Raw genomic sequence first — 18280 nt, forward strand, 5'->3', positions numbered from 1 at the left:
AGATAGTCCTTTATTACATTTATTTCACAAGTGTACCTTTCATAAGTTCTTTAAAAATGCTACTTTTACCTGGTACCCTACAAATATAGGGTAATCTGCAGGTACAGTTGTGGCCAAAAGTATTGACACCCCTGCAATTCTGTCAGATAATACTCAGTTTCTTCCTGAAAATGATTGCAAGCACAAATTCTTTGGTATTATCATCTTCATTTAATTTGTCTTAAATGAAAAAACACAAAAGGAATTGTCCTAAAGACAAATTGGATATAATTCCACACCAAACATAAAAAAGAGGGTGGACAAAAGTATTGGCACTGTTCGAAAAATCATGTGATGCTTCTCTAATTTGTGTAATTAACAGCACCTGTAACTTACCTGTGGCACCTAACAGGTGTTGGCAATAACTAAATCACACTTGCAGCCAGTTGACATGGATTAAAGTTGACTCAACCTCTGTCCTGTGTCCTTGTGTGTACCACATTGAGCATGGAGAAAAGAAAGAAGACCAAAGAAGTGTCTGAGGACTTGAGAAACCAAATTGTGAGGAAACATGAGCAATCTCAAGGCTACAAGTCCATCTCCAAAGACCTGAATGTTCCTGTGTCTACCGTGCGCAGTGTCATCAAGAAGTTTAAAGCCCATGGCACTGTGGCTAACCTCCCTAGATGTGGACGGAAAAGAAAAATTGACAAGAGATTTCAACACAAGATTGTGCGGATGTTGGATAAAGAACCTCGACTAACATCCAAACAAGTTCAAGCTACCCTGCAGTCCGAGGGTACAACAGTGTCAACCCGTACTATCCGTCGGCGTCTGAATGAAAAGGGACTGTATGGTAGGAGACCAAGGAAGACCCCACTTCTTACCCCGAGACATAAAAAAGCCAGGCTGGAGTTTGCCAAAACTTACCTGAAAAAGCCTAAAACGCTTTGGAAGAATGTTCTCTGGTCAGATGAGACAAAAGTAGAGCTTTTTGGGCAAAGGCATCAACATAGAGTTTACAGGAGAAAAAAAGAGGCATTCAAAGAAAAGAACACGGTCCCTACAGTCAAACATTGCGGAGGTTCCCTGATGTTTTCAGGTTCCTTTGCTGCCTCTGACACTGGACTGCTTGACCGTATGCATCGCATTATGAAGTCTGAAGACTACCAACAAATTTTGCAGCATATTGTAGGGCCCAGTGTGAGAAAGCTGGGTCTCCCTCAGAGGTCATGGGTCTTCCAGCAGGACAATGACCCAAAACACACTTCAAAAAGCACTAGAAAATGGTTTGAGAGAAAGCACTGGAGACTTCTAAGGTGGCCAGCAATCAGTCCAGACCTGAATCCCATTGAACACCTATGGAGAGATCTAAAAATGGCAGTTTGGAGAAGGCACCCTTCAAATATCAGGGACCTGGAGCAGTTTGCCAAAGAAGAATGGTCTAAAATTCCAGCAGAGCATTGTAAGAAACTCATTGATGGTTACCGGAAGCGGTTGGTCGCAGTTATTTTGGCTAAAGGTTGTGCAAGCAAGTATTAGGCTGAGGGTGCCAATACTTTTGTCTGGCCCCTTTTTGGAGTTTTGTGTGAAATGATCAATGTTTTGCTTTTTGCTTCATTCTCTTTTGTGTTTTTTCATTTAAGACAAGTTAAATGAAGATAATAATAACAAAGAATTTGTGTTTGCAATCATTTTCAGGAAGAAACTGAGTATTATCTGACAGAATTGAAGGGGTGTCAATAGTTTTGGCCACAACTGTAAATAGTGTTAAAATCCTGTTTACGTCTTTTACTGTAGTGGCGGCCACAGGGAGAACAGTTAATTATATTCTCCCTCCAGATGCCTTTTGCAGTCATTGTAGTGGTAAATACAGTCACAGCTTAACCCCCTTCATGACCCAGCCTATTTTGGCCTTTACGACCTGGCCAAATTTTTGCAATTCTAACCAGTGTCCCTTTATGAGGTAATAACTCAGGAATGCTTCAATGGATCCTAGCAATTCTGAGAATTTTTTTTCATGGCATATTGGGCTTCATGTTAGTGGTAAATTTAGGTCAATAATTTTTGCATTTATTTGTGAAAAAGTCAGAAATTTGGCAAAAATTGTGCAAATTTTGCAAATTTTCAAATTTTGAATTTTCACTCTGTTAGATCAGATAGTTATGTGACGCAATATAGTTAAAAAAACATTTTCTAAATGTCTACTTGAATCAGCACAATTTTGGAAAAAACATTTTTTTGTTAGGAAGTTATAAGGGTTAAAATTTGACCAGCGATTTCTCATTTTTAAAACAAAATTTACAAAACCATTTTTTTTAGGGACCACCTCACATTTGAAGTCAGTTTGAGGGGTCTATATGGCTGAAAATACCCAAAAGTGACATCATTCTAAAACCTGCACCCCTCAAGCTGATCAAAACCACATTTAAGAAATTTATTAACCCTTCAGGTGTTTCACAGCAGCAGAAGCAACATGGAAGTAAAAAATGAACATTTTACTTTTTAGTCACAAAAATGATCTTTTAGCAACAATTTTTTTATTTTCCCAAGGGTAAAAGGAGTAAGTGGACCACAAAAGTTGCTGTCCTATTTGTCCTGAGTACGCTGAAACCCCATATGTGGGGGAACCACTGTTTGAGCACACAGCAGGGTTCGGAAGGGAAGGAGCGTCATTTGACTTTTTGAATGGAAAATTAGCTCCAATCGTTAGCGGACACCATGTCGTGTTTGGAGTAGAAACCCCCAAGTGACCACATATGTGGGGGGAACCACTGTTTGGACACAGGTCAGGGCTCAGAAGAGAAGTAGAGATGTTTTGAAATGCAGACTTTGATGGAATGGTCTGTGGATATCATGTTACGTTTGCAGAGCCCTTGATGTGCAAAAACAGTAGAAACCCCCCTCAAGTGACCACATTTTGGAAGCTAGACCCCCCAAGGAACTTATCTAAATATGTGGTGAGCACTTTGAACCCTCAAGTGCTTCACAGAAGTTTATAACGCAGAGCCGTGAAGGTAAAAAATCATTTTTTTCCACCAAAAAATTTGTTTTAACCCCCAATTCTTTATTTTCCCAAGGGTAACCAGAGAAATTAGACCCCCCAAAGTTGTTGTGCAATTTGTCCTGAGTACGCTGATGTCCCATATGTTGGGGTAAACCACTGTTTGGGCACACATCGGGGCTCGGAAGGGAGGGACTTTTTGAATGCTGAATTGGCTGGAATCAATAATGGTGCCATGTCATGTTTGGAGAGCCCCTGATGTGCCTAAACAGTGGAAACCCCTCAATTCTAACCCTACCCCTCAAAACACCCTTATTCCTAACCACAACCCTAAGGCCAACACATCCCTAACCCTAATCCCAACCCTTACCATAACCCTAACCACAAGCCTAACCCTAATCCCAACCCTAACTCCAACACACCCCTAACCCTAATCTTAACCCTAATCCCAACCCTAACCCTAATTCCAACCCAAACCCTAATTCCAACCCAAACCCTAATTCCAACCCCAACCCTAATTCCAACCCTACCCCTGATTCCAACTCTAACCCTAATTCTAACCCTAACGAAAAAATAAAAATAAATATATTTTCTTTATTTCATTATTTTTCCCTACCTATGGGGGTGATAAAGGGGGGGTTTATTTACTAGTTTTTTAATTTGATCACTGTGATAGGGTCTATCACAGTGATCAAAATGTACCTGGAATGAATGAATGAATCTGCTGAGTTCCGGCCAGCAGATCTCGGTGGGTGCACTGTACATGCGCCCAACATTTTAGAAGATGGCGGCACCCATGGAGGAAGGCCTGGAGATGAAGGGACACTGGGACTCAGGAAGTACCGGGGGAGGGGGTGGAATCTGAAGGCGGGGGAGCAGAGGGCAGAAGAGGGGAGCAGATACGGGGGTAGATCGCAATCTCCAGCCACGGCCGAGATATTGCAGCATCTGCCATGGCTGGATTTTAACATTTGACCAAGTTTCATTGATGAAATATTACAATTGCTCTGATTGGCTGTTTCACTTTCACCAGCCAATCAGAGTGATCATAGCCATTGGGGGTGAAAGTCACCCCCTCTGGGGTGAAGAACAAGTCCCCAAGTACCTGCAAGTTGGGTGACCAGTCAGTGACCTCGGTCACCCGACTCGCAGGAACACGATCTCGCCATGACGCCACATAGGCGTCACAGGTCAGACTGGCTCCGACTTTCATGATGCCTACTTGGCATCATGTGTTGGGAAGTTGGGAAGGGGTTAACATAATGTTACTGCAGCTTTTATCACACTACTGCACCTTGGCTAACAGCCTACTCAGCAGTGCTTGTGTGTGGTAATTGTAAAAGTTATTACACCATTCGAAAGACTGTGAGTAGCTGCAGGGAGAATATAACTTTATTTTCTCTCTGTAGCTGCAGCCCTTTTAAGTAAGGTAAATAGCAGCAGTTTACCTCTATATTAACAGGTAAATATCAATTCTGAAAGTGACAGGTTCCTTCTAAGCTGATAATGATGTTTTGTTTTTTTTTCTTTTCAAATAATTTTATTGGTTTTCAGTAATTAAGGGAAGGAAGGGAGGAAAGGGAATGGGAAGTAAAGAACCTTGTACAGGTATGGAAAAAATTTAAAACTAGAGAACCCACAAATAGGCATTAAATAGCATACAGAGAATAACAACATAAAAGGAAAAGAAAATCGCCAATCCTTATTATGGGGTAACATTATTGGAAGGAGATACAACATCCCGGTACTACATTGGCCATGTTTAGGCCTCAAAATATAATACCTCTTAATAGGTCTATTTGATATGGAATTGGTTGTTCCAAGTCTTCCATTTTTTTGTATATTTGTGGATGTGATTGTTGTTAATCGCAAATCTGCGTTTTAAATTGCTATGTTGGCCTATCTTATCAAGTATGTCCGAAAACTTAGGAACCTCAACTTTCTTCCACCATTGTGCTAACATGGTCTTAGTCACTAAGAGGATGTGTATGATAATATATCTTACCGAATCATCAAATTGTTCCATGTCTAATGAAAGAAGTGCTCTTTCAGGTGTAATTGTGAAGTCCTTAGCAATGAGGTTAATGTGCTGTGTGACCTGGAACCAGAGGTTTTTGATGTTTGAACAACCCCAAAATATATGGTAGAGGTTCCCTTGATGTCCACAGCCTCTCTAGCACAAGGAAGATATTTCTGTGTTAAAATGTGAAAACCTTGTTGGGGTATAGTACCACCTATTTAACAGTTTAAAATAAACCTCGTGAAGACCCATTGATATGTTGGAATTGTAAGTGATTTTGATGGCATCATTCCAATTCTCGAGACGGATATCAGCACCTAAATCGGACTCCCATCTCTTCATATATATGTTTTTGTGGCTCGTTAGGTCCTTGACGACAGATCTATACAAATTACGCAAACTTCAGAGATGGTGAAATGGTGAAGCCAATATATGAGGCAGGTTTCTAACTTTAGTGTGGATGCAGAATAATATAAAAATCTATTCACCTAGATTGTGATCTATTGTTTGACTACTACTAATTTAAAACATGGTTATTATAAGAATCATTTAAGAGGAAAGTTGCTTTTTATACCATCTTCCAACTGCATGCAAATTGTCTGTCTCTTCAGCGCCTCAAAATTTAAAATCAATAATATAGCAAATGGTGGACAGAAAATGCAATGTCAGCTTCTTTTTCACTTTAAATATTAGGTAAATGCATAATGTGATAGGGATTATAGAAGTACAGGTGGAAAGACTTCCGTGAGGCTCCAATCACTGTGTGTAGAAATTTGGATATCTGCGAAGCAAAAAAATCAAGCTAGGGACAAACAGTCCTTAAAAGAGTCTATCTGCCCCCAAAAATGTAAAAGTCTTTATTAGAGCCACCTATCCCTATAAGTTGTTCTCAGTGTCTCCCTGGAAACCCTGGGCTCCCAGATGGCCATGGGGTCCTTCCGGGTCCTGCAGTGGGGTGGCTTGTCAGTGCCTGCTGAGAGCAGGCATCAGCAAGCCTCCTTCACTGCCTGTCAGATCTCTGATCTGACAGAGTGCAGTCAAAAGTGTCATATCAGTGATCTGACTTTGTATAGTAATTTCCCATGCTGGAACAATGTAAAAAAGTTAAAAAAAAGAAATAACATGTGTAAAAATATATATTTTTTTAATTTCTAAATAAATAAAGAACAATTCCCCAATAAATACATTTTGGTTAAGTAAATAAATATACAAACAATAAAAGTACACATATTTAGTATTGCCGTGTCCTTAATGATCCGGCCTATAAAACTGTTTCACTAGTTAACCCCTTTAGTGAACCCCATAATAAAAAGTAAGGCAAAAAAATGCTTTATCATCATATTGCCGAACAAAAAGTGGAATAACACGCAGTCAAACAGACAGATATAAATAATCATGGCACTGCTGAAAACGTCATCTTGTCCCGCAAAAAAGCAAGCTGCCATAAAGCATCATCAGCAAAAAATAAAAAAGTTATAACTCTCAGAATAAAGAAAAGCAAAAATAATTATTTTTCATATAAAACAGTTTTTATTGTATAAAAGCGTCAAAACATTAAAACGTGATATAAATGAGGTATCGATGTAATTGTACTGACTCAAAGAATAAAACTGCTATTTTACCACACACGGAACGGTATAAACACCCCCCCAAAAGAAATTCATGAATTGCTGGTTTTTGTTCATTCTGCCTCACAAAAACCGTAATAAAAAGCGATCAAAAAAGTCATGTGCCTGCAAATTATACCAATAAAAAAGTCAACTCATCCCGCAGAAAACAAGACCTCACATGACTCTGTGGGTCAAAATACAGAAAAATGTGATGCAAAAACTGTTTTGCTGTCAAACATAAAAACCCTCTATAAATAGTAAATCAAACCCCCCATTATCACCCCCTTAGTTAGGGAAAAATAATAAAATAAAAAAAGTATTTATTTCCATTTTCCCATTAGAGTTAGGGTTAGGTTTAGGGCTAAAGTTAGGGTTAGGGATGGAGCTAAAGTTAGGTTTAGGGTTGGGGTTAATGTTAGGGTTAGGGCAAAAGTTAAGGTTAGGCAAAGGGTTGGGGCTAAAGTTAGGGTTTGGATTAGAATTAGGGTTGGGTTTACGGTTAAGGGTGTGTTAGGGTTAGATTTGTGGTTAGGGTTATGACTAGGACTCGAATTAGGGTTAGGGGTGTGTTTGGGTTAGGGTTAGAGGTAGAATTGGGGGGTTTCCACTGTTTAGGCACATTAGGGGCTCTCCAAACATGACATGGCGTCCGATCTCAATTCCAGCCAATTCTGCGTTGAAAAAGTCAAACTGTGCTACTTCCCTTCCAAGCTCTGCTGTGCATCCAAACAGTGATTTACCCCCAAATACATGGTATTGGCATACCCAGGACAAATTGGACAACAACTTTTGAGGTCCAATATCTCCTGTTACCCTTGTGAAAATAAAATATTCAGAGCAAAAAATCATTTTTGCAAAAAAATTATTTTTGATTTTTACGGTTGTACGTTATAAACTTCTGTGAAGCACTTGGGAGTTCAAAGTGCTCACCACGCATCTAGATAAGTTCCTTAGGTGGTCTAGTTTCCAAAATGGTGTCACTTTTGGGGGTTTCCACTGTTTAGGGACATCAGGGGCTCTCCAAACATGACATAGCTAGAGTTGAGCGAAACCGGTCGGTCAAATTCATAAGTCGCCGACTTTCACTGAAGTCGGGTTTCATGAAACGAAACTTGACCATAGCGTGAGGTCATCCACAAGGTCGGCGACCAGTGGGCAACGCAATGACTTGGGCATCGGTCACCACCATCTTTGGGAAGGGCATGCAAGTGATTGGCTTGCTTCGTGTGGCGTCACAGGGGCTATAAAAGGGCTGCACACCGACCGCCATCTTACTTCTGCTGATATTAGCATTAGGGAGAGGTGCTGCTGCTGATTCTGAATAAGGGAGAGCGTTAGGCAGGGAAGAACAAAAAAACTGCTTCTGCTGTTAGCGATTTCCACTGTACAACACAACAGTTTGTGTGCAGTGACAGGGGAGGATATATTTTTTGTGCATCTGCTCTGTTGGTTATTAGGCTGCCTTATAAGGCTCCCTGATAGCTGCATTGCTCTTTGCACACTGCTGTGCAAACTGCTTTTTTAAAAGCAAAAATACTTTTCTTCCTCTTTTCTGCACAGTTACCAAATGTTAATTTTTCCACACTGTGTGCAGCAGTCCTGCTTATTAGGCTGCCTGCTGCCATACTTGGACTGAGAGCATCATTGTCAGCCTCCTAAAATCTCTAGGGAGCTTCCAATTCTCCCCAATACTATATACACCTTGTACTTTGTCATACACCAGCCAATTTCAGCCTGTTAAATTGAGGTGTAATCTATAGTGGGCCTGAGATAATAGTTCAGCTTCCTAATATCTCTAGGGTGCTTCAAATTCTCCCCAATACTATATACACCTTGTACTTTGTCATACACCAGCCAATTTCAGCCTGTTAAATTGAGGTGTAATCTATATTGGGCCTGAGATAATAGTTCAGCCTCCTAAAATCTCTAGGGAGCTTCCAATTCTCCCCAATGCTATATACACACCTTGTACTTTCTCATACACCAGCCAATTTCAGCCTGTTAAATTGAGGTGTAATCTATAGTGGGCCTGAGATATTAGTTCAGCCTACTAAAATCTCTAGGGAGATTCAAATTCTCCCCAACACTATATACACCTTGTACTTTGTCATACACCAGCCAATTTCAGCCTGTTAAAATGAGGTGTAATCTATAGTGGGCCTGAGATAATAGTTCAGCCTCCTAAAATCTCTAGAGCACTTCAAATTCTCCCCAATACTATATACACCTTGTACTTTGTCATACACCAGCCAATTTCAGCCTGTTAAATTGAGGTGTAATCTATAGTGGGCCTGAGATAATAGTTCAGCCTCCTAAAATCTCTAGGGAGCTTACAATTCTCCCCAATACTATATACACCTTGTACTTTGTCATACACCAGCCAATTTCAGCCTGTTAAATTGAGGTGTAATTTATACTGGGCCTGAGATAATAGTTGAGCCTCCTAAAATCTCTAGGGAGATTCAAACTCTCCACAATACTATATACACCTTGTACTTTGTCATACACCAGTCAATTTCAGCCTGTTAAATTGAGGTGTAATCTATATTGGGCCTGAGATAATAGTTCAGCCTCCTAAAATCTCTAGAGAGATTCAAATTCTCCACACTACTATAGACACCTTGTACCTTGTTTTACAGTACCATATAGCTGGTGGTATTTTGGGTACATTTTTCCAAAAATGAGGAAGTATGGTGGAAGAGGCCGTGGAAGTGGGAGTGGGTTGCCAACTGGTACTGATGGTGGTGGGGGTGGTGGAGCATCTGCTGGTAGTGGAAAAAGCACAATAGCACCTAAGGCAGGAGATGTTGAGCCTGCGTCATCGTCTGGCTCCACAAGGCCTCGAAGGCTCCCTTTTCTGGGAGTAGTTAAACCGCTTTTAAAGCCAGAGCTTCAGGATCAAGGTTTGGCTTACATTGCTGACACAGCCTCCAGCTCTATCGCCTCCTCTTCTGAAATTTCAAAAAATAAAAGCACTGACTCATCATTGGAGGCTGCTGGTCAGGAACAACACCTTTCCTTGTGCCCTTCACCCCTACCAAAAGTGAAGGATGCGGCAGGCCACACTACAGATTACTCCATGGAGCTCTTTTCACATACCATGCCTGGGTTATCAAGTCAAATCGTGAATTCCCCAGTCCAAGATGAATCGGACATGGAGTGCACTGATGCACAGCAACTGCTAGATTTTTCTGCTGGTACATTCATTCAGAGCACTACATTATCCTCGCAGTGTACTGAGCCAGAATCTGACCCTGATGAAACTCAGGTGCCCCTTCCCGCATACTATACCACCTTAGTGATACAGACAAGGCGTGCACTTAGTCCAGACGGTCATCAAGTGAAGAGAAAACAGCTGCACTCTGGGAAATGTTGATTTTCAATGCAAAAAAATTTTTTTATTGAAGACACCACAGGGGAATAGTGCGTTGAGGTAACGTTTCGACCCTATGTTGGGTCTTTTTCAAACCTCACTTAAAGCACAAGAGAAAAAAAGCAATCATGGCAGTATGAATGTGCAGGAGGGGCTAAAGTGCCATATGTAGAAGTCCGGTCTGGCAGGGACCAGGCAGAGGTCCTAAGATGAGCTGGAAGCGTGGGGCAGCAAGCGCCGTCTGTGGTGTAGCGACATTACATAGGGTCGAAACGTTACCTCAACGCACTATTCCCCTGTGGTGTCTTCAATAAAAAAAAATGCTTGCATTGAAAATCAAAATTTCCCAGAGTGCAGCTGTTTTCTCTTCACTACTATACCACCTTACACGATGACACAGAGGAAGGTGCACATGAAATTAAAGAGGAGGTGATGGATGACCCAGTTGTTGACCCAGATTGGCATCCATTGGGGGAAGAGAGTGTTGCTGCCAATAGCTCAGAAGAGGAGGAGGATCTGCAGCAGGCATCGACATCGCAACAGCTGTTATCTGGCAGGCCCGTAGCAGTCCAAAAACGGTTTACAAAAACCCAAAGAGTTGCAGGACAGCTTGGCCAGATGGTCAAATTAGCACAGCGTGCAAGGCCTCAAAATGTCTTCCATAGTAGGAAGAGTGCAGTGTGGCACTTTTTGAACAAAATCCTAATGATCAGGCAAAGGTTATCTGTAAGAAGTGCGCAAAGATCTTTAGCCGAGGGAAAAATTTGAGAAATTTGAACACCAGTTGCATGCTTAGACATTTAACCACCATGCACTTGCAAGCGTGGATGGACTACCAAATCTCACGTACCGCATGTGCACCTGCTCCGAATGAAGGTAGTCAGCAACGCTACATCGCTTCCCCCACTGTAAGCCCACCGGTTAGCACACGACATGCAGCAAATGTTGAGGTGTCGTCGCAAGGCCAAAGCAATCAGGGAATCGCAATATTAATGCTACGAAAGACTGAATCTAGGCCATCAGCAAGACCACCAACACCATCACCATCACCAACCCTCTCTCAGTCCACCATGTCCACCGCTAGTTCCACCATATGCAGCTCTCAAGTCCAGCTCACCCTACCAGAGACTCTCAGTAGGACAAGAAAGTACTCATCCTCTCATCCGCATACCCTGTGTTTGAATGCCCATATTGCCAAACTAATCTCATTAGAGATGATGCCCTACCAGTTGATTGAAAGTGAAGCTTTCCATGAGCTCATGGCCTATGCAGTACCACGCTATGACCTACCCAGTCGACACTTCTTTTCTCGAAAAGCCATCCCAGTCCTCCACCTGCATATGAAAGACCGCATTGTCCGTGCACTTAAGCAATCAGTGAGTGGAAAGGTGCACCTCACAACAGATGCATGGTCCAGTAGGCATGGCCAGGTCCATTACGTGTCCATCACTGCACACTGAGTTAATGTGGTGGATGCAGGGTTCACAGGGGACAGCGGCGGTGGGACAGTGCTGCCTAGCCCATGGTACAGGAAACAGTGTGCTGTAGGCGTTCGACCCTCCTCCTCCTCCAGAAGTGAAAGCTCGTCCACAGTGCGCAGATGCACAAGCACTCCATCCGCAGCTGCCAGTGTTGCACAAGAGGCGTCCCACTATCGAACAGCTAGTGGTAAGTGTCAGCAGGCTGTGTTGAAGATGATGTATTTGAGCGTCAACAGATAAACCGCGGAGTTACTTGCCGACTACTTGCAGCGACAAACTGAATCATGGCTGGGCAGTCTACATCTTGAAGCAGGCAAGGTTGTTAGTGATAATGGCCGGAATTTTGTGGCAGCCATAGTCCTTTCAAAACTCAGTCACATACCTTGCCTGGCTCACACCTTGTACCTGGTGGTGCAGTGCTTCCTCAATAATTATCCAAAGTTAACAGCCCTGCTCCATAAGGTGCGAAGACTGTGCTCGCACATCCGCCGGTCACCCGTACACTCCAGTCGTATGCAGAAGCTGCAGCGATTGCTCCACCTTCCCAAGCACCGCCTAATTATCGACATTGCAACAAGATGGAACTCCACCCTGCACATGGTTCAGAGGCTGTGCGAACAGAGGCAGGCTGTAATGCATTTGTGGGAGGATACACGGGCAGGCAGTTTAAGGGCAGACATGGAGTTGTCTGGTGTGCAGTGGTCGAAGCTGAAAGACCTCTGTAAAGTCCTTCAGTGTTTTGAGGAATGCACATGGCTGGTAAGTGCAGACGACGCCATCATAAGTATGAGCATCCCACTTATGCGTCTGCTCATGCAAACTTTGATGCACATTAAGGAGCAGGCGTCTGCAGCCGAGGAGGAAGAGGAGGAGGGAAGCCTTGATGACAGTCAGCCATTGTCTGCTCAGGGAACTCTCCTGGACGAGGTGGAGGAAGAAGAGGAAGAGGAGGAGGATGATGGGGATGATTATTTAGGGGAGGAGGATGCTTCTCAGGGGCGATAGAAAATGTTGGCATGGCAAGGTCTGGTACAGGGTTTGTGTGTGACTGGAGGGATGTTGATTTGCCAGAAAGTGCTCCTCCACCCAGCACTTGCAGTGCATCATTGACACCTGGAACATTGGCCCACATGTGTGATTATGCCTTGCAGATCCTAAAAAGGGACCCCCGCATTGCCAAAATGATGAACGATGATGACTACTGGTTGGCCAGCATCCTGAATCCATGCTATAAAGGCAAATTCCAAAACATCATGCCACAGGAGAACCTAGAGCTAATATTGGCTAACAAACAAGCAACTCTGGTAAACCATTTGTTTGAGGCATTCCCAGCACACAGAGGCAGTGATGGTTCTCCCACGAGCCATAGGGGGCAACATGGAAGAGGTGTTCGTGGTGCACACAGCCGAAGTGGCGTTGGACACAGGGGTTTCATGACCATGTTGTGGACTGATTTTTCAAGTACCGCTCACACGACTGGTAATACTGCATCGATTGAAAGTGACAGGAGACAGCAGTTGTCAACTATGGTTACAAACTACTTCTCCCCCCATATCGATGTTCTCCCTCACAGGCCATTCCCCTTTGACTATTGGGCCTGTAAACTGGACACCTGGCCTGAATTGGCACAATATGCCTTACAGGAGCTTGCTTGCCCTGCTGCTAGTGTGCTATCCGAAAGAGTCTTCAGTGCTGCTGGATCAATCCTGACAGAAAAATGGACCCATCTGTTGACCCAAAATGTTGATGATCTAACCTTCATTAAAATGAACCATGCGTGGGTTTCAAAGGATTTTGTCCCACCTTCCCCTGCTGACACGTAGGTTGCCAGAAAAATGGCTCGCTTTTGTCCTCTTCTTCCTCGGACTTTTCCAATTCCTCCATTTTCAGCTTCTGAATGTCCAACATCAACATATGCCATTTTTTCAACTTCCATAACTGGGCTGCCTTCCCCCCAAGGGCCGGGGTCACCACCTGGCGCACGCACCCGTGCGAGTGCCGTTGCCCTGGACAGGTGGGTGGACCCACTCTTGGGCGACGGCACTGGTACAGGGTGCCTCATAATACAATCAAGTGTCTCTGATGGTGGGGCTGCACACCTGCCGTCAAACACACCGACGTACTATGAGGGGCCCTGTGCCAGTACCGCCGCCCATGAGTGGGCTCCCCCTGCTTGCTCAGGGCCCCAGCATTTGCAATTCTTACCTCTCCCTGCTCCACCGCTGTGTAGTCTGATCTGATAAATCCTTCACTGGGACTGCGAATACAAATTTGGTGAACTGATAGATGATGGTTAAGTCATAGCTATGCCCTGTCCTGCTGGGCTCTATCTTCAGATGATCAGTGGCTTCCATTTGTTATGGACGTTGACTCACAATGAGATGCAGTAGTGGTTTATCATCAGCTTTCACGGTTTTCCTACTCACAGAAGTGTGACATTCCTGCCTAAATTTTTAAATGTGTCCTCTCATGCCAATCGAATAGAATCGCCTACGGCCTGTGGCTTCTGTCTTTTGCACTCCAAAGTTACCTGACAGATCATGATAGGCAGTGAGGACAATGTCTACATCTCTCCCTGTGATCACAATTTGATGGAGATGAGTAACGGTGATGGGATCCACGGTACTGCGATACAGCAAACCTTTCTTCACAAGAACTGTTTTCGCTGTCTCCACAGACAAAGTAATTGAGGGTCAGCATCGCCTCTGAGAATTCTCCCGGGAGTTTTTCCCATGATTAGTAATTCCAAAATTTCTGCAATCACTCGACTTTCCGTCTGTACTTGTAGCCATCTCATTTCCTCTTGCAGAGAGTCTGGACTGTCTTACTGAGACTGAAATATATATGAAGATTGAAAAATACCCCAACAGTGTATACTTGTGTACGCTTCGAATATATTACCATTTTTCTACTTTTTAGATTCTTGTCTAATCCATACTGAGGCTGTGAGTGTCTTTTTTGGACTATGGAAATATACACTGAGATTTTTAATGTTTAAACTATGCTATATATACCTGTTATCCGGTGATACTGTACCCTTTCTCAACTTTGTACAATCTTGTCGAATCCATACTGGGCCTGAGACCGTCTGAGTCTGCCTCCTGATTAGAGATGAGCGGTGTTCGAGTCGACCTGTTTGCCAAGTTCAAATTTGAGCTGTTTTGGGTGATGTTCGAGCCGTTCGTCGAACTTGAACACTTTGCTTAAAATTAGGCTGTTCGAGGGTCCGTTCGAGAACGGTTCGTTCACCAAAAGCGTAACTTTATTTTCACATTAATAATGGTTTTAAATGTTAATAGACAGTTTCATGGCATAGTAGTGGTGTCTGGTAGCCAGTGGTGTAGTGCACCTGTCAAGGAGCTACACCATGTGTGTTTCTAATAATTTTTCATCTTGTCCAGAAAATCCTTTTGGGCCTTGTAGCACTGTCTGCTACTCAGCAGAGGAGCCCACCCGTGAACCTAGCTATGCCACCTGTTTATGAAAGAACCAGTTTTTTACTGCATTTAGCCCAGTTAATACTACGGGTCTAGCTACTGTGTCTGCTACTCAGCAGAGGAGCCCACCCGTGATCCAAGCTGTGCCGCCTGTTTATGTAAGAACCATTTTTTAACTCCATTTAGCCCAGTCAATACTTTGGGCCTAGTACCTGTGTCTACTGCTCAGCAGAGGAGCCCACCCGTGAACCTAGCTATGCCGCCTGTTTATGTAAGCACTGTCTGCTACTCAGCAGAGTTGCCCACGCGTGAATCAAGCTATGCCGCCTGTTTATGTAAGAACTGTGTGCTACTCAGCAGAGGAGTCCAGCTGTTAAGCAAGCTACAGCACCTGTGGTTTGGACAATTAATTTTTTTCACATTCTTTCTGGAATGCTAGTTAGGCCTAATTCCGGAATTCCAGTTGACCTGCACATACTGGGAAATCCTCGTTTGCGGGGAAGAATTGGAATCCCAGATCACCATCACTAATGGGGTTCAGCGGGTTATCCGCACCTGCAAGTGACACACGCTGGTCCTGTCAGTGTAGCGCGCATGAAGCCCCTGACATGTAAGGGCATCACAGACCTGTTATTGCTCGATCTCGCGTGCCAGAGCCTTGCGTGTCCCTCTAGTAAGCTGGACGCGGACCACGGGGTCATGCCGGAGTCTCGTTCCTTAATGGAATTAAGCTGACAAATCGCTAGCACAATTAAAAACGGCCATGCACCACCACCCACAGAATCGAGAAAGCCTGCAATCTGTCCATCCTTCCCGTGGCTGACATGGTTGAGGTTGCCCATGTGGAGTCCAATTAAGCCGCAGGCTCCACTCCTGGTGGTGCCCTTCTGGACATTCCTTTAAGGTTCAGCTTTGCAACCATACTGCCCCCCGGTAATCAAACACTTTGCCTTCATGGACGCTGTTCGGAGGGTCGTGGGAATAACGCCGCCCGATCAGCAGTTGGCATAATTTATGGTGGGAAGTCCAACGGTATATGATCGTCTTCGATTTTAGAATTTAAGATTTTTTTTATTTTAGATTTTTAATCCAGCCTTTCTTGACTTTATAAGGGCATGCCATGCCTATATCTGTGTCTCCTCCTCCTTTTACACCTCCACCTCTTTTCTATATGTAGCTGCCCTTTTCCATATGTTATTTTTGCCTTCTGAGCATTTTGTCTGCTTTGGGACACCTTTTAAGTTGTTTTGCAATTGTTTTCTATGTGTTTGTATGTGTTTGTGTTTGCCTGCCATTGTTTTCAATGGGGCTCGATGGTGTTCGACGAACTTGTCTCCTGTTCGACAAACCGAAACGAACTTGAGCACTAGCGGGGAGGCTCAACGCTACTCCTGATATATAGACGTAGATTTTTAATGTTTAAACTATGCTTTATATACCTGGTATCTGGTGATACTGTACCCTTTCTGCCAGGAAGTCCTCCTCCACCCACCACTCTAAGTGTATCATTGACACCTGGAACATTGGCCCACATGTGTGATTATTTCTTGCGGATCTTCTTTTTATATTGTGGTGTGATCCATCCTGAGCGTGTGAGAGTCTGTGGGTTACTCAGGCAATTTATAGGTAGATTTAAAAATTACCCCAACACTGTATACAGCTCTACGCTTGTGATACATTACCCATTTATTGCTTTTTATATTCGGGTCTAATCCAAATTGACTAAGTGAGAGTCTGTTTCTGACTGTGGAAATAAATACTGAGAGTGACAATGACCCCTACACTGTGTACAGCTTCACGCTTCAGATCCATTACCATTTTATGGCTTTTTATATTGTGTTGTAATCCATACTGAGCCTGAGAGCGTCTGTGTCTGCCTCCTGAAATATATACGGAGATGTAGAATGCTTAAACTATACTATATACACCTGGTATCTGATGATACCGTACCCTTTTTCTACTTTTTATATTCTTGTCTAATCCATACTGAGCCAGTGAGCGTCTCAGTGTGACTCATGAAATATATAGGGAGATTGACAATTATCCTTTGACTGTATAGAGCTGTACGCTTCTGATACAGTACCATATATCTGATGTTATTTTGGGTACATTTTCTCCAAAATTTGGAAGTATGGTTGAAGATGCAGCTGACGTGGGCGTGGGGGGGCCAGCTGGTACTGATGGTGGTGGTGCATCTGCTGGTAGTGGCAAAAGCAGAAGAGCAGCTAAGGCAGGAGGTGTTGAGCCTGCGTCATGGTCTGGCTCCGGATCGCCTAGAAGGCTACCTTTTCTGGGAGTAGGTTAAACGCTTTTAAGGCCAGAGCATCAGGAACTGGTTCTGGTTTACATTGCCGAAACAGACTCCAGCAAATATGCCCTCCTCTTCTGAAGTTTCAAAAAATGAAAGCACTGAGTTGTCAAGTGCTGACTCCTGGTCAGGAAGAACCCCTTTCCTTGTGTCCTTCACCCCCACCAAAAGTGAATGATGCAGCAGGCCACACTTCACATTAGTCCATGTAACTCTTTCCCACATACCATGCCTGGGTTATCAAGTCAAATCGTGAATTCCCCAGTCCAAGATGAATCTGACATGGAGTGTGGGTGGCCAGCCAGGGCAGTGGGGTTAATCAGTACCGGGCCGGTGTCTCAAAGGGATGTGTCACGGTGGTGGTGACCCGGTCTGTGGGCCTGGGCATCCATGCAAAGTTGTGAATAACGTTTATAGGTGAATGATACGTGACGCCACCTGTGGTTTCTGATCAGATTGACCAGCACTGCAGTGTCGCTTCTCTGGGACAGATGTTGTGGTGCAGCTAAGATGTAGAAGCCCTGCACAGGTAGGGCCATAGTCGCAGGGCAGATGAAAGAGTTGGTAGATGGTGTGCAGTGCAGGATGTAGCAGAGCCATGCACCAGACGCAGGAGAAAGATGACAGACACAGTCATGCAGTTCCTTTTCCTGTACTTGGTAAGTGCCGTACAGGACCCAGAATACAGATGGAGAAGAAGTTGGTCAGCCTGGAAGCAAATTAGGAATTCTCTCTCTGCAGATAGGTAGTGTGGCCTCCGTTCTAGCTCTTATCTGAGGTACTCGCAGTACTGAGTTCACTGAAGTTCCCCCTGTTGAATCTCTTTTGAAACTTTCTCGTATGGCAGGCAGCCATAACCTTTTCCTTCTGGCTCACACAAGTCGCTGCTGGGGCCTCCGAGCCTTAGTTGGGAACAGAGCATTTACAGCTGCTACTTCCTCTGGTTTCTGCTGCAGGACCGTCAGTGTCCCTACAAACTCGGAGACCGGAATCCGGACCATGCGCTCCAGCTATGAGTGAGCCTTAACTCTGCTCATCCTCCAGCTTCCCCTTCTCACATCCACACAC

General features: G+C 43.9%; 1 protein-coding gene across 2 annotated transcripts in view; it reads left to right on the forward strand.

Annotated features, from left to right (window-relative positions):
• NRG3 (neuregulin 3) overlaps positions 1-18280 on the forward strand; it is a 1501599-nt gene that overhangs the window by 1262240 nt on the left and 221079 nt on the right. The window lies entirely within an intron of this gene.

This window comes from Dendrobates tinctorius, unplaced genomic scaffold (genome assembly GCF_039654945.1).
Source record: "Dendrobates tinctorius isolate UK_male_01 unplaced genomic scaffold, ASM3965494v1 ptg000040l, whole genome shotgun sequence".
Taxonomy (NCBI): Eukaryota; Metazoa; Chordata; class Amphibia; order Anura; family Dendrobatidae; genus Dendrobates; species Dendrobates tinctorius.